A 25,138-nucleotide genomic window follows, 5' to 3' on the forward strand; every position below is an offset into this window, starting at 1 on the left:
TGAAGAAAGATGTAACAGCAAAAATTGAACTTTATATATATATAAGATTGTGCCAAAAAGTGAAAACATCTGGACTCAATTCCTCCTTCATTCACAATTACATATTACAGAATCTTAGAATCATTAAGTTTGGTAAAGACCTCTAAGATCATGAAATCCAACCACGATCCCAATACAACCATGACCAATAAACCATGTCCTGAAGTACCACGTCCACATGTTTTCTGGGCACTTCCAGGGATGGGGACTCCACCACCTCCCTGGGCAGCCTGTTCCAATGCCTCACCACTCTTTCAGTAAAGAAATTCTTCCTAACATCAAGTCTAAACCTCCCCTGGCATAACTTAAGCCCATTTCCTCTCATCCTGTTGCTTGTCACTTGGAAGAAGAGACCAACCCCACCTCACTACAACCTCCTTTCAAGTAGTTGAAGAAAGCAATAATGTCTTCTCTCAGCCTCCTCTTCTCCAGGCTACACGATCAGCAGAGCTTGTAAAGGTCTTGAATTCTGATTGCTTAACCCACAAAACTTACAACTTCTGATACTTAGCCACTAGAATTTCTAAACTATTTAATGTTTGATAATGCTGCTATCAGAGTAGAACAGGAGATCCAAAAGAGGGGCCTGGCGTGCCATCCAACCTCACAGTTCTGCACAAATCTGGCAGGGTCACCATTTCCCAGCTTTCCCCTGGGACTGCACAGGCAGACCCCTCACACGCAGCAGCTGCAGGGAGCACCCTGAGCAGAGGCAGCCCACGGCCACAGCACTGGTGCAGCAGGATGCACAAAGGGGTGGGACAAGGGGGCCTCCATTGAAACTGTGCCACAGTAACAGTCTTGGACACGGTGGTAACATGTCATTGAGCGTCCTTCCCAGTAGATGTTGGGAGTAGCCACCCCTGCTAGGGTTGAGACTTGCACCCAGACTGAGTTTCAGATAGTGGATTCAGGCCTCCAAGACCTGGGCTGCAGTGAGTGCCTGGGGGCTCTCTCTGATGCCAGGAGAGATGGCCTTCTGTCCTGCAGGAGCTCTACTAAAAGCTGTGCCTGCAAGTGGAGGAGTTATGGGAGGCAGTGAGAGGCTGTGCAACGTCGGAGAAGGTGAAAAGGAGATAGACAGGATCTTCTCTGCAACTCAACAGCTTCAAGAGCTTTTCAGCCCTCATCCGCAGAAGACAAGCAGGTAGTGTCAACCCCTACTATCAAGGCAAGCAAAACCTTTGGAAGAGGAGAAGGATGGAAGCTGGTGACTCTTGACACCAAAGGAAGGATCTCACCCCACCTAAGGGCTTACAACTTGTAAAATAGGTTAGTCTCCCTCAAAGTCAAGAAGCCAGATGTGCCAACAAGCACAGTATCTGATCCACCTAACTGATGCAAGACTACCAGGAAGAAGCAGCAAGTCATTGTAATGGTTGACTAGCTGATGTGGGGGACACAGGCACCCATCTGTTGACCCAACCAACAATCTAGAGAGGTTTGCTGTCTGCCAGGGGATGTTGCAGGGCTCATCTGGCCCTCTGACTACTACTCCCTGCTGTTATTTCATGTGGGCACAAACGATACTGTGAGAAGAAACCTGGACAGAGTGAGAGGCGATGCCAGAGCTCTGGGAGGCAGCAGCCAAGGGCATGGGGGCTCAGGTGGTGTGGTATCAGGAAACACTCTGTTCCTGAGGGTCACTGAGCACTGGCACACATTGCCCAGGGCAGCTGTGGAATCTTCCTCCTTGAAGATACAAAAAAGTTGTCTGGACACAGCCCCACATCATTGCCTTTAGGTGGCCCTGCTTGAGCAAGGGAGGGTTGGTCAAAATGACCTGCAGAGTTCCATTAACTTCAACCCCCCTGTGATTCTGTAACACAGCCCAGAAAAGTGAGTCCTACAACCAAGAGATTACAGCATAATATCTGCAGAGCACTCTATGGGACCCAGGAGACATCAGCTCACTTTTCCAAATCTGACACTAGCCAGCTGGACGAGCACTGCCCTGTGAGAAACTGAGGTCACAGCACTGTTCTGTGTTCTGCCTGCTCGTGTAAGTGTGAGCAATGACAAACCTCTTCTGCAAAGAGACAGAAATGGAAGTGCTCAGAAGTGCTCAGTGCTCCTTGCTGACACAGATCAGGCTGCTGCTACAACGCAGAGTTGATTCTACACTACCAGCAACAATGAGGAACTGGAGAAAATACTGTTTAGGAGGAAAAGTGAGTCTCCTATAAAGATATGATATCTGACTTAAAGCTGTCCCTGTTCCAAGTGGTGGGAATAGATGAGATGATTCTAAATGTCCTTTTAAAGCTAAATAATTCTACAGTTCTTAAGTAACCTACAGGCAAGGGAACAGCTGAGGCAGATTCTTTTAGGGATGAATGGCATAAAAACCACTGCCACAAGAAAAGCTCACACCTGAGCTTAAGAAGGGGTCCCCAAGAGTGTCTCCATCATAAAGAAATGGCTGGAAGGCTTCTCTTCCCCTCATCAAGGTAAGAGACAGCAGAACTGTAAATACAAATGCATATAATCCAAATGACATTTATGAAGCCTTTGACTGGCCAAAGAGAACTATCAGACAGTACATCATCAAAAAAAAAATAATGCTGTGGTTACCGTGGGTGAAAAATCCTGGGTTTGAATAACTCTAAGAAAAACGTCCTGCAACAAGGAGCTCTACTGGAAGACGAGTATCTGCTGACAAAAGACCCAAGAAAGGGGAGGCAGAGAATATTATTAAGGACTCGGTCCAAATATCCTAAGCGGGAAACACAAGCTGGATATTGCACAGAACAGCAAAAATCCCCAGAGCTGTTGGCTAAACAGCCTCAATTACCATCGCTTACTTAAAACTGACAAACTGCAAGATATGAAGTTCTGCTTGATAACAAATAACTAAATTCGTTAGCTTTAGGGACTGAGAGAACAGAGGAGCACTCGACTCTGTACCATGATTTTGCTCACATCACAAATACCTTGTGCAGCAATAGTAACCTTATGGAAAGTATGAAAAGTACATTATAAATCAATATCACGTAATATCAGCTGCCATTTCTCAAAACATGAATAGAACATTCATCACGTTTGACAAAACCATGATAATGAAGTTATTTTAACCATTTTAATGACACTACTGGCAACAGTCAAAGCATTTATTACCAATGGTGGTAGTAATACCATCCTTTATAAAGGTTTGGTCGTTTCTATGGCAACATGAATTATAAGGTCCAATCAAGCCAGATACAATATAATATGCTCTTTTTCTCCATAACACCAGTTGTCATTCAGTTAAAAGGAAATTACATATTTTAAAAATTCATAAACTCTACAAATGTCTGAACTCCATTTGGTGATAAGGTGTTAATTATCTTAGTAATTAGATTTCTTCTTGGATGGAATTATTACACACAAAGAAAAGCCAGGGTATGAAAAGAGAATAAGGACCACAGTGTATTCAGCAACAGCAATTCATTACAGTTCAACCCAGTATGACTGCTTAAAATATGACATTGCACAGTACATTTTTATACCACTGTTGATTATATTGTTTAAAAAATAATTTTAAAGGGGGAGAAAAGCATGAGATTTCACTAAGAATAAAACTCAATTATTGACAAAAATCAAGCTCTTAGCCCTTCTCAGAGCACTGATGAACAAAAATAAGTACAATTCGTTCCAGATGCAAAACACCATTTCTTAATAAAAAAGAGAAGAAAAAGATATAATTGTGGAACAATATAAAACACATATACACTTGAAAATTAAAGCAGCCTTTGCTCTGACTCTCTGAAAGAAAGCAGCACAAAATTCTTTATTGTGTAGATTCAGATGAAGTTTAAATATTTTTCCCAGCTACGAAATACAATGCAAAATAACACAAGAACAATTTCTTGTGCATCAGCCAATATTAAAATGTTTTTTTTTTTTTTTTAAATGAAACGCAGTTTATCTATTCTGAAGTAAACAAAGGAAAAGCTGCTGAACAGCCCCAGTAAGCATTTTGTAACATTTATTACACTAATGCATTTACGGTAAGTCTACAAATCCAATGGCAGCAAATGTTTTCTAGGGTCAGTAGAGAAGCTCCAACAACACAGCGTTCAGTGAACCAAGAAGACACAGTGGTCCTTATGGAAGAGAAAATGGTTTTAAAAAAGCAGAAAGTTGTTTCAAACGTAGAGGCCTGGATGCTCCTTCTGGCCTAGCAAATGGAGGTGGCTGGTCTGTTTTCATAGACATCTGAGCATAAAATGACTTGAATCTTGCCAGCCATTTTAAAGCCTTGTAATGCTGACGAATGCCTAGAAAGACTGTGTGGAATAATTTTTTCTGGTGAACATAAATCTTGCAAGATTTTTTCTCTGAAGACACACTATTGTCTCCATTTACTCAACTATAAGATAATATAGCCCAAATACTTTTAAGCTTTCTTAACATTCTCTCCTTTATCTCTCTACATAAATAAATCCCTTCCATCTACTCAAGCAGGTTTACAGCTGTCATCCTGAACAAGACCACCAACACAATCACCATCACCTTATGTAGTTCTAACCATCCAAAAAGAAGCAACTACTTCCACTTACACCAAAGAAGTGTCCATTTCAGTGTGATGCTGTAATGACCAGCACATCTAGAAAAGGATCGTGAACAAGTGCTGAGAGGACAAATACTCAAAACCTCACAGGAAGGAGGAGCAAATGTGTTTGAAAGGACAAAGAAGAAATACAGAAGAAATAAAATGAACCAAATGAGCTTCTTGGGTCAGAGAAAAAAAGTGTTCCACCTCCCAGAGGAGTGGCTGATGCCTGGAAGTAAAGCCGTGGGAAGTACAGAACATGCTGTGGGTAACTGTGGCCCTGAGAATTGCCTCTTTAACAGCTCAACAGGTTTGTTAGCTCTAAACATGTCCAGAAGAATAACCAAAGTCTGAGGTGAGCTCTGTGCTACCTGAGCAGACAGTTCCTGGAACTCTGTTTGCTCAGGTAACTCTGTTGCACACTAACCAGCAAGCAGAGCAGGCATACCCTCACAGGGACAAGTTTCCTGCTCTTTTCTGCCCACAGGACCTCTTCAGCAGTGTTAGAGGAAACAGAAACTGGACTACCAGTGGCAGGGAGCCACAGCAGATATCCCAGTCCCAATTATCACAGACACACTCACTAACAGAGGGAAGATAGAGCACTCCTGGCAGAAGGTAAGTTGGGGGTGAAATGCAAAACCCCTGGTCATCTGATTTAGGAAAGAGATAAAATTTTCAAGCTACCAAAAAAAAACCACCACCCCCAAAAAAGAGTAAAAAGCCTCCATATTTTCACAGGGCAAGATGTCTAAGAAAACCAGCAGCAAATTGTGAAACTTGCAAGGATTCAGGTGTTACACGGAACATTTAATGTGGTTTTAGCTACATAAAACACTTCCTTTAGCAATAACCATTACAATCCAAATCCATGCTCGGGGAAGAAATTATGTAAAGGAGCTAAAATTCATCAGCACCTTCACCACCTACTTGTGTGACCACTTGAAATTCTTTTGCATGATCACATATTATTCCACTTCCCTTTGAGCAATTAGCATTTAAATCCAGCAATGACTTAAAGCCACCAACTTGCTCTTAACCAAGACCCCCAACCTCTACGCCTGCCGGTGTAACAAAATACTGGATTAGAATAAGTAGCTGTATGAATAAATTTAAAACACTGTATGTTCTTATAGAAGGGTGTAAGAACTGCCTGGGAAATGTAGAGTAATTAAGGTCAAAACAAAACAATGTGATGACCTAGCAACTTCTCAATTCATAAAGTAGACATTTGCATCGAAAAAGTGTTAAGAAAAAAAAATAGTGGAATTCTTATGAAAATAAAACCAGTATGAAGCTGAAATATTATTTCAGCTTCATATGCTATTTTATATTTCAGAACCTTTTGGCAGCAAGGCCCGTTTAGGGAACTTGCAAGTGAAATGAAGGTAATGGATGAAATAACTTGAAGGCATCTGAGAGCTGGTCTTTCAAGCATGTTTATAGAACCTAACAGATGTCTCAACATGCATTTCGTGATGAACCTAAAGATGTCTGCATCTTCCCTGTGACCACACACAGTCACCCAGAAGCCTTCCCCCTGCTCCCCTTTCACTTCTCTCTACAAGGCCCATTCCTGTGGGGTTTCCGACAAACCCGAATTGCTCACCGAGGAGTCGCTCGAGCTGGAGTAAGCACAAGAGAAACATAGTGCTCAGCTGGAAGTACTGCCTCTTTCAAAGGCTAGTAACAACATGAAACCCCACCCTGCCTCTTGACTACATGGGGATTAACCTGAGAATGAAGGCACAGGAAGGTACCTACACTTTCTGAAAGGGATTCAGCCTACTTCTGATCTGAAACCCTCTTGCACTTCTCCCTCTCTCCATGGACTATGAATGGAGCACAATACAACGTACTCCTAATTTAATCCAGAGTTAGGGGAGTATACCTGAACGTAACTTCTGAAGCAGTTTATGAATTACCCTAAATTATGCAATGGATGTACAGACTTCTAATAAATGGATAGCCACTGATGATGTTTTCCTTTGTGATCTCTTCCATATGCGTTTAAAAGCAGCCCAGGATGTACAAGTTCAAAACCTCTGTGGTAGAAAAAAGAGCTCTTTTAAACCCTCATATCAACTGCTCAACCGATTCACACATGGAGCAAAACTGGCAAAACTGGAAAGTACCTCGGTTCAATGGCAACAGACATTTCAGTAACGTTTCTGTGAGAAGCATTTTAAGTGATAACAGAGCAAACCTTATTGACAGATACAAACCATCATTTGGTAAGACTGCTGCACCAAACAGAGCTATATACATATATAATTGTGAGCAGTAATACTTAAGAAACTGATGTAAGAAAACCAGTACTATCAAGTTCACCACAGAACTTATGTCATTAATTCCTACGTAAAATTCTGTTTAATGCTCCCGTTTCCTTTTATGGTGTTTGGCTGCTCTAGGAACGTACTGACATCATCGAAATTATCTGGACAAATGGTGGGAGATTCTACAACTAAATTTAGGATAAGTAGGGAAGATCCAAACAACTTCTCAAGAAAGCCTTTTAAAACACTACTATAGAAGTCAGCAGTAAAAATATAAATGGCAAGACAGCACAGACATAGCACAGACACTTCACAGACTGCAATACAGTCTAAGAGAACAGAAAGAGGGCAAAATATTGGAGTGAACATGAGCAGGGAGTCAGACCTTAATAAAATAAATAATGTAAAACTAGTACCCATCTCCACCCTTCCATAGTTAGTATGAATATATTTGACTTCAAGCTTTGGTTAAGTCTGAGGGAACTTGTGTTTGCTTCTATCAAACTGTCCATGAGCCAATCGAAAAGATGAATTTCCTGTGTTCTGATTGAATTTCTATTAAAGGTGTAATAAACTGTATTGGAAAAAACCTAAATGTATACTACGTCCAAGAGTGTCAGATACAGTACTCAGAGAAAAGGATCAAAGCTGTGTTCTCACTCACAAAAAAAGAAAGCTGCTAATATTTAGAGAAAGAAAAAATTCTTTAATAAACTATCATACTTAAACGACATTATTTTTAAACTTTGTTGCAGATTAGTTATTCAGGCCTTCTGTTAGATGACTTTTAGCAAATTTAGACCTGCTTATGGTGTATATATTCCTATTAAATAAAACAGCATGAGATTCCACCCTGGCAAGACACCTGCTAACATCTTTTATTCATGTACGTGTCCTCACTGTAAAGCAATTATATTATTTCAAATATTTTAAAATGTTCTTATATTACTGCCCCACAGACCTCCAGGTTGTCTCACAAATCAGTTCTCCTTCACCTCACATTTTGCCTGCATCAAAGTGAAGATAACTTTGTGTTGTTATTGTTTGTAAAAACATTTATAAGTCAAATCACTTGTTTACTTTCACTCAACTATTGAAACACTGAATACTAGCAACCGATAAGTAATATTTTGTTTATATGTGTTAGATAAATAATTCTAAGACTTTAAAAAAAAAATTGTTTGCACAGCTTGGATCCCATCTCTCTGAAACTGATGCCTAAGACCCAAGAAACCAGACAAAAACTGTAACCCCATGTTGTTTATAGGTTGGGGTTTTAAAAAAATACCAAACCAGACAAAACGCAGACATGACCACAGAGAAAGCTCTAGAGTGTTTCTTCAGGGCGTCCTTGTAGACTTCCCTCAAGGAGGATGCACACACACACACACACGGGAGAACAAGAGACAAGACCACAAATCCTACCGCTAATATGGAGGTGGTTTATAGTGAAACACTTGAGATTTCAAGGGAGCAGAAACCACAGGTTAAGCCCAGCCTGACAGACACAGTCACATTGCTTTTTCATTCCATACACTGCAGAGCACTGAAGGTTGCTCATGGTGGCTTTTCCCACAGGGTACACGTTACACCTGAGCTCTGTGATCTGCAGCAACTTCTGACTACAGCTTAAGAAGTTGGTTTTAACTTTGGAGCCATTAGTGTTTTTGATGGAAGTCACCTTAGAAAGGCTGCAGAATAGCAGCTGTGATCAAGATGCACAATCTAACAGGTACCAGAGATTAACTGGAAGTGAGAATGGGTATTTTTTATGACTATTCTTTACCGAGTCCACCTCCTGCACCTAAAAGAACTCTTCCAGAATATGGTCTGAAGGACATCTGAAGGCAGCTAGGACAGGTATGGAGCACTCCATGCGAGTAGGGACTGGGTTTATCTTTACTGTCATGGAATAGTTATCTAGATAAAAAATATATTTCATAATTAGCATGACTCGGTGTCTGAGGATAAAAGAGTACACAGTTTTACTCTCTTTAAACAACTGTGGTGAAGGTTGCTAGAGTTCCTAATAAACGCAGCGCAAACGTTTTATAAGAAACATTATAATACTTCCCATTATCAATTTTCTTAAAAAAACCAAACAGCTAAGGCTTAGATTAACTTTATCCAAATATAAGGTGTTCGACTCTTCCCATAAAAATGAAACGTTTTACAGAACTTCATTACAGATTTATAACTTCAGATCATTATTGTTTTATGATTAAAAAAGAGCGACTTAAGACAAAAAGCTCAACACACTTAAACTTCATTTCCATTCAATCTCTAATAAATACCATCTGCTGTGTACTTTAGGGATATAATACCCGTCAAAAACTCAGCCGTATTATGAGAACCGGCACCAAGTTGATCTGAAATGCATATTTGAACAGATGTGTTTAAATTACATCTCTCCCTCTATCCACACGCATAAATTCAGAATAAGCGTGTGTTGATTTAAAATGCATAAAAAAGGGATTTGGAGATGCATCAAAAGTGAACAGCATCTCAATGGATCAAGGCTCGCGTTACGAAAGGTCATCACTAAAAATAAAGTTTGAATTTATTAAGGGTTGCACCAGGGAACTGTTCTTGGGAAGTGACTTAATGTTTGCTGCACTAAAGCAGACACTGAAATTACACTAATTTTCTATGACCCTTTCCTGTTTAAGAGCAGAGCTGTCAAGCATGGTCAGAAATAATAGGATCTCGGCCACAAGTAGCTGCGAATATGATAGACTTTCCTCGCTCTGACACAATGCTTATCACCAAGACTCAATGTCTTGGGCTCTGAAGACCCACCCATGGCTGTTTCAGTGACAGTCACTTAGCTCTTCATGCTGACATAGAAAAACATTTGTATAAACCAAAATGATTAATGTGCCTTTTTGGCATGATGAAACCAACGGAAAAAGATCCAACCATTAACAAATGCTAATTAAAAAAAAAAAAAAAAGCTTTTGGAACATGTGTTTCCCCTCCCAATCTACATTCCTGTAATGCTTCAGGGATTTTGAAGATAAGACAGATCAGATCAAAGTTCCAGCTAAGGCCAGTTGTCTACTGCTAGCAATGGGCAGCAGCAGAAGCCCAGGGAAGCATTTCAGATGTGGAGTCCCCCAGAATCCCTTTCCCCTGCCAACAACTGGATTTTGTCAGAGAGGTGTTTTTGTAACCAGACTGTGATGAATTTCTCCATTAAGTAGTCCATTTTCCCCTTGAATCTAAACCCTTCCATATCATAATCGCTTGAGTGATACTTTTTTTTTTTCCTTTCTTCTGAGCCTGCCACTTGCTATTTCCATTTGATATTCCCTAATTATTACACTGGGAGAGACCAGTAACAACTCTGTTCACTTTCAATACTCTTCACAATTTTATTGACCTCTGTTCTAGTCCCTCTCAATTAGCATTTTTCCAGACTGAAGAATCCTTAATTTCCTTTGTGTGACAGATCTGTCATACCTCTGATAATCTCTGCTAATCTTCATAGTAGTATTTCCCATTGTAACATACCCTTTTAGAGAGGGGTGTTGACAGCATTTAACACAGGTATAAAGAGAGAAAAATCTCTTAAAGTATTTCTAGTATTGAGATAAATGGTCTGCTTTTTTCCTTTTTCTTTCAGGTCTGAGTTAATTTGTTGTTTAATAAGCATATACCAAAAGGTAATGGGCCTTACACAAAGTAAAGGACAAGAGGGAAATGTCAGTGACAGTAGGTTTTTGGAAAATTCAAGTACAGCATTAGTGAACATTCCACACCTGGAGAAATGTTACACCTCCAAATGATTAAAATACACTACTTTCAAGACATCCATGTTCTGACATTCATTTTGAGAGCAGGCTGAAAGAGGGACAACAAACAGGTAAAAATCCCTGGTGATCAGTGTTAGAATTCAGGAAAAGAAGCCTCGTATTGCTTGTGATGTGAAAACAGAAACTGCCAAACAAAAGATGGAGAAAACAAATTCTCTACTCCATAGCGATCCAAGCACTATGCCAAGTCCTGCTCTACCTGCTTCAGGTGAGAAGCCTGGGATTGACAGTATATATACATCTTCTTCAGATCAGTATCAGCCTCTGCCTCTTTCTGAGCTACTACTGAATAGAAATTCAGAAAAACAACTGTCATTAAAAGAGACTGATCAATGAATACGTCATCTGAAAAATAAAGCTGAGTAGAGACGCTGTCTGAAAAAGTCAAAAGCAGCTGACAGGTCTGTGCAGATGACCTCAGCTGGATATTAAATAGTTGAGGAGAACTAGCCCTTCTCCTTATTAAATTATTTCCCCTTAAGGTGTGAATCTGATGGAAGGGCATAACAGTGTGCTTCTGCACAATGCCTAGGTGAAGTTTTAGAAAATAAGTAAGCTAGAACTGGCAGCAAAAAGAAGGTCAAGCATGTTTCAAAGACAGGACAAAGTCAGCAATGCAGGGTAATGGGGAGCAGAAGTTGTCATCACAGGAAGAGTAGTATGGCAAGTTGAAAGACCTCAGAATTTAACAGAGAAACAGAGAATTTAAGATCTCTATCTGAATTAGAACCAAGAATGGATCAAGAAAATAAAAAACTGAAATTGCCACTGGGCCAGATGTTTTATTCCAAGGTTTTGGTTCAAGATCATTTATATTAAGAGCTTCTGCTACAGAGAGAGAGAGAGAGAGAGAGCAAAATGGCTCCTGGAAAGACAGACATTAAAGCAAAGCAGATTTTGAGGAAAATAAGCTCAGCTCAAGAGTTACTCCCAAACGACAGATTGAAAAGAGACATAATTCTCTCACATCACAAGCTACACAAACAATTTGGCTGGATGTTTTTTGGGTCATATTCCTCTGTGAGAAACCGTCACATGAAAATTTTTCCAGTTGCAAACATCTACAAGGGAAGGATTGAGCCTGCAAAGCAAACAGCAGTTAGCAACACATGCAAGATGTGCACTAAAATTAATATAATCTCCACACTATTTACAAAGTACCTAATGAAATACAACTTATAGCACATCAGATGATCATCCAAAACACAGCAGCTTATATCCTGCATCCTTATTGACAACAATACTTACAGAAACTGTTGTTATAATTAGATATCAGAACCACAGATTGAATAGAGACAGAGGCAGGCAGGTCGGCCGGGGCAAGGTTTTAGCAGCTATAGGCAGTTTTCCTGAATGCTAGCCATAGACATTTAAAACACAGTTCGTGTACTTTATTGTAACTAAAAAGCTTTACACCAGATAGTTGTTGCTGTATGTTGCTATACCTTCCTAAATGTGACTTTTTCAAAGGCAGTATCCCTCATGAAATGTAATCGGTCAAAGTTGCAGAGATGCTTTCTGCTTGCAAGTGTAGGACATGACTGCCTCTGAAAACAGCAGCCTTTACATGACTGAATATGGGAGCAAAGACTAACAGTGTACCAAGTGTATTTGGTATTTGAACGGATGGATTCTAAAATTAAAAACAGAATAGAAAAATGGCAGACCAGAACAAAATTTTAGAATAATGATGTTACAGTAACTATAATTCTTCATCTTTATTCAAAGATGTTCATAACTGCAGACTTACCACCTGTGCCCCAGACAGCCTCCAGGACTAACGGCTGACTAGAGGATGTAGGGGACTGGACAATGTTTCCAGATCAGCTTGAGATTCATGGCTTTATAAAAGGAAGATCTGGTAAGTGAAAAACTTCTACTATCACTGCTTTAACACTTTTTTTCCTTATGGACAAATATTTGCACACAACAATATGGAAAAAGGTTGTATAAGGAACAATGGCTCCTGTGAACAGCACAAAAAAGCAAATTTGAATAATTATAATAATAAATTTATCAGTTCTAAGAGCAAGTGTAGAATTTGGCTCAAAACCCCACATATGTACCCTCCTCACCCTGTAAAGATTCAAAGCTTGTACTGTGTGACTCTGAGACACAAGCATTGTGATGTACTTGAAACACAACCCTGTGTAGCTTCAGAATTAAATTTTCAGGGGTAACGTTTCAGATTCACAAGCAACACTATATCCTCATTAAGTCAAAACTCATGAGCTTAATTTCAAAGAAATCCAGTATGCTTTACTAATTAAAGTGTGGTAAGGTAATGTAAATTACGTTCTAAATCGACATAAAGCAATACACCTTGGATGGCTGAGAAACAGAGAATTTACCTTACAAGAATTAGTTTAAATAAATAATGAAGCAAATTTTCCAAGGTAAGTGTGTATAAAGAATTACTGATTTGTGTAAAAAAGATAATTGGAAGATATACAGAAAGAGCTGTGTGTGACTTAAGTGAATGTGCATCACTAGGGTGACAGTACATAACCAATGCTGTCTGTAGATCACTGTCTCATCTCATTCATTATATGCTATGGCAGCAACCTGAATTTAAAGAAATCACAGCAGAAACAGTATCAATTTTTATGAGCAAGCACAGTTCACTCAGCTAATTGGAAGCCAGCAAAATGACCGTGAGAATTCTCTGCTTTTCACCAAGCAGCAGGTGAGTTCAGAATATAAAAGACTTCCTTAAATACACAGGATCAGCCCATAGGAATAAAATATTAATTTACGCATTGGTTAATAAAAGATAATTCTGAGCAAAATATTGTGGCTTCACTTTCAGATGGAGGAATGGGTTTATTCTGCTGTGCAGTTGAGGACAATATGCAGAAAAAGCAAAATCATCAGGTGAACAGCTCTAAATACGTTCTAGTTGACCTTTCAGAAAGATGGCCTCAACTAACCAGGTTTTCACACACCTTTTATTTGTAACAGTTTGGAAATAGTTTCCTTTGTCTAAAATTGCCAGCAATTTAAGAATATTTCTTTGTAAAAGGCAAAATTAGTTTAGTTCTTTGGGGTCAACAAAAGTAACTAATACATGCTTTTCTTGAAAAGTTTTGAAGAAGAATCCTCAGACAAACATACATGCAAAAATACAGATACAGGACAACATAAGCAAAATCAGAGAGAGAAAAGATGACATTTAAAATGTAGACTTTGTCAATGACAAAGTTAAACCAATACAAATCCAATAGGCACAGTTGCCTCGGGGGTGCTTTTACCCATTTGTCTCTGTTCAGCTCAGTGAATTATTTCACTCTCAACGTGTCCCTAAGTTGCAGATGCCTTAAAAATTACAGTGCTCATGGTTTACAGTGTCGTTACCAGGACAACAGCACACTTTGTCACATTCAAAAACCTTAAATAAAATAATAGACAGTTAAAAACCTGCAAGTTCAGGTCTTTTTTTTTTTGAAGGACTCTGACTTTGACAGGCTGTACACAGCCACAACTCTCAAAGTCATTTGAGCAGGAGCTTTGCTGCCTACAAAATTAGGCTCCGTGAACGGGACAATCCCAAACATTTCAGACAAACTTAAGAGGAACAGTGCACATCAACATGAGGACACGTATCAGCTTACTATCGTTTATCCCATGAAACCCAAAGCTATTAATGAAGTCCAAATAAAATTTAGAAGTTTGAAGAAGATAACTCAAACCACCCCACTCATTCAAGCAGAAGGCTGGAAGTTGGGCACCTGAAATATTTTGGGCTTGTATGTGTCAGATGTCCTCCATTATGCAGTGGAGCAGACACAGCGTAAATGTGCTCCTGCATTTTAAAGAAATAAAATAGGTGGAAAATGAATGTTTTGAAGTTAGGTAACTCCTACTGTGGAGAAATAATTACGGAAGTTTGACATTGTGAGTAGTTATCTACTTTGACCTATCAGTGAACAAATCTACAATGGAAGGTTAAAAGAGAATTAGCACAAAATCAACAATAGACTGCTATCACTGAGGAATTATCAAAGATAACATTACAAATACATTTTATGAAGAATTCAAATATATGTCAGCATTCCAATTCTGGCAACAAGGCTCCCTGGCATCACTAAACCATTAAAATCGGAATAGGTGATGCATGGAAATTGTATTTAGGGAACAAGATTTCAGGTAGATGTAATAGCAGTGGAAGAGGAATAAAGATGTAGTTGAGATGAATAACGTATTTACTCATACATGAAAGTATGTAATTAGATAAGAGAGGATCACTACTAACGGGGTTTACCAGCTGGATTCAAAGCACAGGAGTAACATCTGAAGATTTTGGAAAGAGGCTTTCTTGTGTCCTGAAATGGAAAGACTGAAGGACCTGGCACATAAAATTACAAAACCCAGAGTCTCTGAGGCTCCCACAATTAGAAGAATAGGCAGGATGACTACTGTTGGAAAGGAAATGAGAAGGAGCATGGAGCAAAGCTCAACTGGCATCACTCTTATCCTGAGGAAAATGATAAACTTTAGGGAATTCCCAAAGAGTTTGTAACAGTGGAAAAAGTAATACTCATTAAATAAAAGATGGAACAGAACAGAAAACCTCTAAAACTATGATTATAAACGGACATCAGTGATGTCCTCAGACAAGAATATACAATTCAGTAGTTCTGACGAAGGAAAAAGTGGAAAACTTTTACCACTAAAGAGACAATTATAGAAACGATGAAAGTACCTTGACAGCGAGATTGACAGAGATGAACCAAATGCCCTTTTTGTGGTTTCCAGCATTCTAATCAGGGAATCGTATTACAATTTGCAAGAGGAAAAAAAACCTCCACCAAACAAGTGCTGACAAGCTTCTCACTCACTTGTTACTACTGAAGCAGGCTTAAGCTGCAGAAATTAAACTACATCAATACTGGAAGACCTGAAAAACGTTTCAAATGAATGGAATGAGGTGGTTATATATAATCAATTTTGCAAGCTGAAGACAAGTTTGAATTTAACAGTTACCAAGAACTCTCCTTGTTAAAGTCTTCTTAAATGTAACAAAAAAAGTTATGAAAATATGCATACTATGATACAGGGAGAGTAGAATACAACATGGAATCAAATCAATGCAGTGGAGACAGAAGGGTTTGCATTCAGACCATACCACTGAACTCAGTTTTATCAATCATATAACGTCCCATGACGGCCTCTGGCCACCAGGAAAGCATTTCAGATGCCTGCCAGGCACAGTGGGACCCTTCTAGCTCTTCAATACCAACATGAGACATGAAGAAAGGTGGACTATTCACAACAATGCATCAACTTCCTAAGCTGAAATGAAGTGTCTGGATATAACTTGGTGGGCCTAACATGGAGAGCCTGGCTTCTCAACTTTGAGAAAAACAGAAGGTACAAAAGGAGTTTTAAAGGAAGTGACACATTAGGATAATTGAGGATGAAACAAGCTGTATATCAGAAAATTTAGGCTCATTTATTATGTAAAGAATATTGGGCAACTAATGCAAAGCTCTCACCTATGTATCAGCATTCCAAAAACGCTTATTTCATGTGAGTGGGAGGTACAGACATGCTTTGTGTAAGTAGAAAAAACCCTAAGTATCTTTAGAAATTATCTACTGATACAACTTTTTAGTCCATTAATGGAAAATGTTTCATCCTTTATGACCTATACTAAGCCTTTATAATTCACATCTCCCTTCCCCCAGCTTCAGTGGCAGTATGGAAATTCCAAGGATTTCAGGAAGCTGGGTTTCCAGCTGAGTAGAAGACAGAGTAGTTATGCATCCCACTGAAGGTTTTTATAGAGTTTTACCTTAGCAGAGAAGAACACCACTTGAAAAATTTTATTCCATTTTACAATTCTCAGTTTCTAAGACACGTCGTCACACAGGGGTATCTGCAAGCACTCTCAACTATGATGTTTATTATGCCAGCAACATCCAAAGGAAGCCTTCAGACCTGCTTCTTTCAGTCAGTAGTTTATTATACCTACTCTGGCAGGTTCTCCCCTACCACACAGAAGATAAAAAGCAGGCAGGGTACAAATGAAGCATCTGTAGAGGAAAACCTGAGGTTTAAGGAAAAAAAAAAAAAAGAAAGTGAAAATAAGTTTCACTGAAATAAGTGAAAGTTGGAAATCACCTTGGAAAAGGACTTCAGAAATGCCACATGGGCTACCTTGCCTTTATAGCAAACAACAGCAAAAGGAGAATCAACCATCAGAGCACAAAGCCCCTTCTTCCTTCCAGCTGAAGAACGAGCTGTCTTCACAGACAAGGATGGTTGTGAATCCCACAGAGATCCCAAACGGATGAAAACTCATTGTACTTGTGGACAGGTGGATAGAAATGTGCAAGATTTTAAAATCCTAGGCACCAGAATCATGGGTACTAATTCCAGAACAAACTTATTTTGGTGAAAAGGGTAATTTTGCCTTACCTATGGCAGCCTGTAGTGTCTCCACCAATGGGATCTAGGTACAGCCACAGGCCATGCATACCTCTGAAACTGGCAAAGATTCCATTTCCCAGTGGGAAAACATTTCTTTGGACCTGCTCCAAGTCTCAGAACTTGGTAGAAAGTTACAGAAGGAGAACACAAACTCTTGCACCATGGGGTTGAGCCTCACCAAGCCCCTCAAGTTTGGCTTTCTTTGGAGCCACTGTAGGTTCTACTGGAGTAATTGAGAACTTGGACTGTGAATTATTTCCTTGACAAACAAATCCACTGAATTTAGGAAGTAAATACTTTGACAATGCCATTGTGAGTTTCTGGCTTAGGGTTCAATTATCAGGAAGATAGGAAATTTAGATGTAATGTGTTTTTCTCTCAGAAAGTAAAGGCAGTTTATTTATTTATAGGGAATGTCCACCAGGAAATGAAAGAAAGCACTTTGAGGCAAATAGGAAAAGTCAAATCTATACTAGGTCAGAAATAACATTCTTGTTTTGAGGAAAAAAAACTCAGCATGTCAGAAGACAAAGCTCAGGCTAGAACTTTAAAAATGAAAAGGTAAGCTGAAGAATTCACCAAAAGTCTTAGAAGAGGATTTAAAGTGAACAAAACCAAGGTTTTGTGATGGACTTAGCAAGTGAAAGCAGGATGCTCTAACTTAACCAGAGGTCAAACTGAAAGAACAATTTTACTAATTTCTGTGCTAACACTATGCAAGGTACAGGAGCTTTGCAGCACATGCCCTACAAATGTCACATTACAAAAAAACCAACAAATAATCTCCAGCCACTGCTGTTGCATAAGCATCATCACAGTTTGAATGGACATTTAGTTTAATCAATGAAACAATTTTTTGTTCTAAAGAATTAGCTGAACAGTTTCCTTGGGGGAAAAAAAAAAAACCCACCTGTTTATTTGCATTATTAATGAAAACACAGAAATATTATCTCACTTAATGTGATAATTACTGTACTTCACTTTTGATACTGTCAAGTAAAAGCTGTATTTTGTGAAAACATAAGTTAAAAGATAGATTTCAGCTTCTGCTAGTCTCGTAATGATGACAGCCCTCAAAATACCTCAAATAACTTTGCATTCTGTAGAATGTGAAAGAAATCCTAGGTAGCCAACAGCATAAATTTATGTTCTGACTTATTACCACATAACTCCATAGAATAGAAGCCCATAAACAAATCAAGAACGTAAAGATTAACAGAATCATGACCAATCTTATATCACATTTTGATGCTCAGACATCAGTTCAGACATTTCCTCTGTACAGCACCCTGAAATACTCTGGCAAAGCACTGTTCTGTTGACCCAAGTCCAAAGTAGGTTATGATAAATGGCAACGACTTTTTTTTCCCAGAAAGGTGTATTTGGTTTGCGTGGCAAGGCTGTGGTAGCAGTGGGCACTACAAGGGTGTCTTCTGTAAGAAGCCACTAGAAGCTTCCCCTATGTCAGAGGCAAAGCCAGCTTGCCCCAGTCAGACCCACTGCTGGCCAAGGTGTCCAGGTGACCACTGATGGTGATGGGGCCTCAGTGATAACATATTTCAGTAGGGGAAAAAAACCTGTGCAACAAAGTGCAGCCAAAGAAAAGAGTGAGAATAGGTGAGAGAAACAACTCTGCATATAGCAAGGTCAGTGAAGGAGCTGGAGGAGGTGCTCCAGGTACCAGAGCAGAGATTCCCCTGTAGCCCGTGGTGAAGACCTTGGTGATGCAGGCTGCAGGCTGTCCCCCTGCAGCCCATGGAGGTTAATGGTGAAGCAGATATCCACCTGCAGCCCATGGAGGACCCCACACCAGAGCAGGCAGATAAGCCCAAAGGAGGCTGTGAACCTGTGGAAGAGCCCGTGTGGGAGCAGGTTTGCTGGGCAGGACTTGTGATCCCACAGGGGACCCACACTAGGGCAGTATGTTCCTGAAGAACTGTACCATGTGGAAAGGATCCATGCTAGATCAGTTTATGAAGAACTACAGCCTGTGGTATGGACTCACATCACACCATGCAGGAGCAGGGGAAGTGTGAGGAGTCCTTCCCGTGAGGAGGAAGGAGTGGCAGAACCAATGTGTGATGAACTGACCACAACCCCCATTCCCTGTCCTCCTGTGCTGAGGCAGCAGGAGTTATGCTGTGCCATAAACCTAGAGTGATCTGGAAAGGCTGATGTATAAAAATTCAGTTAGCAATGGTAAAATTACATCACTCGTTGTAACTTCCCTTCACTGTGTCCACTGGATTTTGAATTAAGCCACACGTAAACTTCTCTTCATTAAATTGTATTTCTGATTTCCATTGTGAATCTCTAGTTTGGGAACCGTTTCAGTTTGTATGAACTGGTTTTATGCCCAAGCTCCAATTTTTCTAATGTCTGATAATTGAGAAATAGTCTCTCTGCTTCAGATGAAAAATTAACATACAGTTAAGCTGAAAGGTGGGTATGACCTGTTACCATTTTCAGAGCAGATGGGCTGAATCAGCTATGTACCAAATGGAGGAACAATCCTGTTTCTAAACCAGCCTGTATGCAGATGTACAACTGTCCTGCTTATGAAGACAGACAAAAAATATGGAAAATTAAACAGTAATTTTTCACCTATATACAGTAAAGTTTAACCTATAAATGCTTCAAAGTAGTTAGCATTCCAAAAAGACCAACAAATCTCATAAAGGTTCCATGAGGAGTTTAACAAGTATTTGATAATCATTTACTATCATAAGGAGGTAGGAAATAATCCAAACAAGTGGCAGTAACACAGCTTCTCATTTGCTTTCATCTTAAATTTGTGCTAAAAATAATCCTCCAGGGAAAGCACATTTGCTCCCTGCTAATTTCTAATTAATATGACCCCTCCAGGGATCACAGGCATACACCCATGGGAGAACACAAGGTTAAAATTACCTTCCTGCTGTGTGAGAGAGCAACCTTGACTCTCAGCAGTCTCACAGGTACATATGTGCAGTTGTGGAGCCCCTAACAAAAACTAAGGGAAGATGATATTTGCATGCGTGGATACATGTTAAAGAAAGCAGATAAATAAATAATTTAAAAACCCCAAATATTTTAAACCTTGTTTCCCTGTTCTATGGCATGTGTGGATAACACTAATTAGGAAGTGGAATGACTCACAAAGATATCTGGTTTCAGTGACATCAATGCTGAAATAGTGCTCTGCAAATTGGGGCTAGACATGTCTCCTCTTCTTTGAAAGACTTATAAAACAATTTTAGGTAATATCTATTTTAGTGATTTAAACGTACTTCAACATTTCAAGCCAGCTTTTGAAGTTTTGTTTTAAGAGTTTCTATGTTGAAGATCAGATTTCCAAAACATGTTCCTCTTCTAGTCTTAGAAGAACTTGAGGCACAGTTAATACTACTGCTGTGTTTAAATTCATGATTTGTGACCACAGTCAAACATTTAGATATTTAACTAAAATTAAGTGATATTGCATGTACCCAAGGATAATGTTGATAAAAGTCACAAAATCATGCCCAAAATGTTCCTTACTCCACAGGGTTTAATTTTCAAATTATTTAAAACATATTTCTGCTGATAACTAGATAAGTTAAAGAAAACTTCTTTGCCCCAATATTTAAATTACAGTGTCCTGCTGTCCCCACAATGTTCATTTCATTCAGCGACACACAAAATTAAGGCATATCTATTTTTACTTACTAAATGCAGTCACCAAAACCTCCTCAAGATCCAAAACACCCCCTGGATTTGCCACTTTGGTGTATTTAAATGCCAGTTTTCCTTTGCCCATGTCCTCTCACATATTCTCATGTCTATAATAATTCTCACACAAGATCATAATTCAGACTCAAATTCATATGCAGACCCCAGCAGCTGATACAATGCTGGGGCAAAACTCCCAAGCCACCCTTCTCAGCTGAGTTACACTAGACAGTGGTTACAGCCAAGTACTGCAAGAACTACTTAAAGGAAGATGTCAAGTAGGTAAGGAAATGGGAAGGAAGCAAAGACTAAAAGGAGATTTAACAGAAACTCTATTTGCTTGCCCTGGTTTTGAAACAGTAAACATTTTCAAGTATAACATCATTAAAAAAAAAGGAATCTCTACTGCTACGTTTTTTCCTAGATGTTTGGACTTTACAACCAATGTCAACAATTGCACAATTACAAACTGGAATTAACACAACTAAGCAAAGCACGTGCTCTATTTTCCTCCATTCCAAATTATGTGGGTACACAAGAAGTGACAGATGCAGCTGAAGTGGAAAAGGAGTCTGGTTCTTTCAAATGTTCAGTGTTATAACCAGTGCTTCTAGGTACCCAGTCTATTGGAGGTGTGGGAGGTCCACAGAAATATGCTACATGGAAAAATAGTCTGCTGGCCACAGTTCAGAGTTCAGCTGGCTGCTTTAGCAATTTTTAGGATTAAGTATGTGAGTCAAATACTCCCAAAAACCTAAGTCAACAGCATGGGAGCGGCCATCCCACTACTGCAGAGAAATCATGCCAGTCTATTGTTCAAACCCAAGCCCACAGTCCATCTGTCTGTCTGACTCTGCAGAGCCTTGGGAACAGCCCGTCCCTGGCAGACAGTAGATCTTCTCTCATCAGGCACCAGGGCTGAAAACCAACGGTGACCAGTTACTGTGGGACACAGACTGGCACACAGATTAGCAGCACAGCTACAAACGACCACACAACGTTTTTCACACGTGGCATTTACTGCTTCTGCAAAGAAGTTGAAGTCTTATGCTGAAATTTGACTCAACAAAAATCCTTCAATGGAGACGAATAGTTCAGAGAGATTAGTATTGTTTTTCATATGAAGCTTTTGCTAGGAGACTGATTCAAATCTTTTGGGATTAGTAATGTCCAAGAGTTGTTATTCTAGAGCTGACTGTGAGTCTGAATGGAATCGTGTTCTGGTCTCTGAAGCTGTCTCTCCTGCTAAGGGTCATGGCCCATACAAAGGCCAAGCAGGGAGGCATCTGACACAGCAAGCCCACAGACAAGTCACTTCTATGACCTCTGGGTTTTGCCAATAAATATTTTCTCCACATTTAAGAAGAAATGGAGACACTCTGGCTTTATATTCTCCTATGTATAAGGGTTTTGTATATTGACACAGTAACTTATTTTCCAGCCTGAACTTGCATCTGAATTACAGTTTTCTGGTAAATGGATAGAGAAGAATTTACAGTGCTTCTTGTGCCTTTACATACAGCAATATCTGCAATATTATCTTCCTGATATAAAGTAATTTTGCAGTTGTATTGTGGCAATTCATCCTGCTAAAAGCGAGAGTTCTACATCATGATGAGAAGCAAAATATGCAGACAAAAAAAGATTCCAAGTGCAAGAGGTGAGTGGTTCAGTCGTGGAAATTAAACTTTCATCTGCTATAGCCACTACTCATATGCACAAACCTTTTAAAATGTTGGGTTTGCAGCTACTTTGCTATGTAATAAATACGTTGACAATGATAAATTTCTTTCTCATTATAATGAGGTGAATCATCAACTCATGAGTTCAATTCACAGACCAATATAAGATGCACACAAAGTTGAGCTTCCATGAAGTAATCTGTATCACTGCCCCCAACTGAACATATACAGGAAACATCTGAGTAGCAGATTCATCCTGTCTCTTGCATGTAATGGTGTTTTAATTGTACAGCCATATTTTTAAAGAGGTTTAACAACTTATGCATATTTCCACCTACTAGGTGTTTTTTTTTTTTATTTAAGCATCTTAAGGTTAAAGAAAATAACCATTAAAGGCACCGATCAGCTATAGAAGTATTGCATTTTTTATTTCTTCAGTCATTCTTTACAACATCTTTTCCCCAGAAGCTTGACTGGCCAACTACCACCTTCATCAAAAACTCCTGTGTCATATTTTGGTCTGTGATCAAAAGGATATAGATTACAAAATTCACAGTAAATGAACAAATACTTAATTTTTTTTTTTCTAATGGATCAGATCTGAAAATTTAATACCATAATCAGAATTTTCACATCTGAGATGTAAGGTGTACATGTGATGGGTCTTGGATTTGTAAGTGTACTAATAAGTTAACACAATAAATACTTAAGTATCTTAACATATGTTGGGTATGCTTAAAAACTCAGGAGCAAATTGAAACTGATAATTACATGTCAAATCACTCTGTTAATAAGCAAATAAACATAAACTAATTTTATTACTGTTTTAAAAAGAAATTAGACTCTCCTCCAATTCTGTACTAAGTTCAAGCCCAGACATTGAAACACAATGACAATATTTATACAGAAAAAAATCCAAAGAAGTGATTTTTAGCTATATTGTTTTAAAATACTGTAGTAATACAGCATCTCAGTAAGTAAAACCAAGCCTTTAAAAATCATAAATATGAAATGTTTTAAGAAGACTCATTTCTAATACTGCAAGATGCTTACAATACCTTCCTTTTAACCTTACCACAGCTTTTATATCATTACTTCCAAAACCCCACATTCACATGCCCTTCAGGGAAGAAAGAAAAAGAAAAAAGATATCTTGCTATACTTAAGAAACTGGAAATTGCATACACATTATTAATTCCCACTCTGTCGACTAAGAATACTCCCATCAGGAATTTGCAGAACAAAACTGCAGATAAGACTGTTCAGAAAAAGGAAAGCCTAACCATAACGACAGAATGGACACTCCAGTAAAAAAAGTCAGCCTGCTTCTACAACGGTAATACTTAGATGACAACTAAATAGGTTTTACATTAAATAAGGGGCACATCATCTATCTCCAGCAACCAATCCAAAAATTCCTCCTCCAAAATTTTTGGCCAAAGCAGAATAACACTTGTGACCTCAAAGCACCCCAAGTGTGAACACCAAGCCTGCACTCAGGAAGCTGTCCTCAGCCTGGGCACTTTATTTCCCAGGCTTCACCCTCCAGCTTCTGTGCATACCTACGGGACTGGAACAGAAGCAGAAGAGCCAGAAAAAAACACTCCAAACCTCTCATAATGATTCTCTGTCTCCAGAAAAATATGTGAATCATTTAGAAGAAAATTCTGTGAAACAGGAGCACCATGCACATCCTGCTTAAAGAGGACAGCATGCAGAACTGGATTGCTCCAGAAGCTTCAAATCAACCATTATGGAGCATATAGAAAATATTTAATCGTATTTTGCTAAACAGTACTTTCCCCAAAACCAAATAAGTTGAAGTTACATGTAGTGCCATCTAACCTCCAAAGCAGTCTGTAACTTTAGAATTACTTGACATTAATATTGCATTACTCAATTTGGACTTCAGTCTTTGCATGTGTACAGCCTCAGGCTAAGTGTGATCAGCTCTTGAAGAAGGGTCTGACATGCACCAGTAACAGAGCAAGCCACAGGAAAATGGGGATTGCAGCCACACTCCTGCTGTGAATTCAGGTAACATACTGTAGCTGTAGGATATACAGAAAACAAACATTTATTTGTTACTGTTACCATGTCATGAATTGAAACTCCAAGTCTCCTGCTCAAAAAAAGGTATGATCCTCTTTTAGAAAGACAGCTTTTGAAAGATGAGCACTGTGAACTATTGAACAGATTCCACCATGCACTTTTAGCATTACTTTACGGCACATATCACAGAGTTGTGGGGTTTTTTTAAAGCCCAGTTCTATATTTCTCATTTTTACACTACCCCTAATTACTTACACCCATACTACAACGTGCTATCAGTCCTCCAAGTTGACTCAGTCACATTCTTTATGGATTACTACTAGGACCATGCATTTTACAATCTCATTTAAACCTGAATTCAGTTGGCTGGAAGAAACAGTTGGAAGGAAACAAGGATGTTAGCAAGGATGAACATAACTGTGAAACACCAAAGATTTGTTTGGGTTTTTAAAAAAAATTTTATGGGAACAAAAAGCTTGTCTTTTATATTTATTACTCTTACTAAGCACAGAATCTAGCATATAAATACTACATAGGGTTTGGTCATTACTCTCCTTGTGGGTACACGACTAAGTAAAAACGTAAATACTTTTATGAAAACCCAAAACTTCAGAGAAC

The 25,138-nt window shown here is 39.0% G+C and overlaps 1 protein-coding gene across 1 annotated transcript in view; it reads right to left on the reverse strand.

Moving 5' to 3' along the window:
- The window catches only part of CDKAL1 (CDK5 regulatory subunit associated protein 1-like 1), a gene marked incomplete at its 3' end in the record, with an annotated part of 265,833 nt that overhangs the window by 86,156 nt on the left and 154,539 nt on the right, over positions 1-25,138 (reverse strand). The gene's annotated exons all lie outside the window — the stretch shown is intronic.

This window comes from Merops nubicus, unplaced genomic scaffold, assembly GCF_000691845.1.
Source record: "Merops nubicus isolate BGI_N331 unplaced genomic scaffold, ASM69184v1 scaffold4387, whole genome shotgun sequence".
NCBI classification, from domain to species: domain Eukaryota; kingdom Metazoa; phylum Chordata; class Aves; order Coraciiformes; family Meropidae; genus Merops; species Merops nubicus.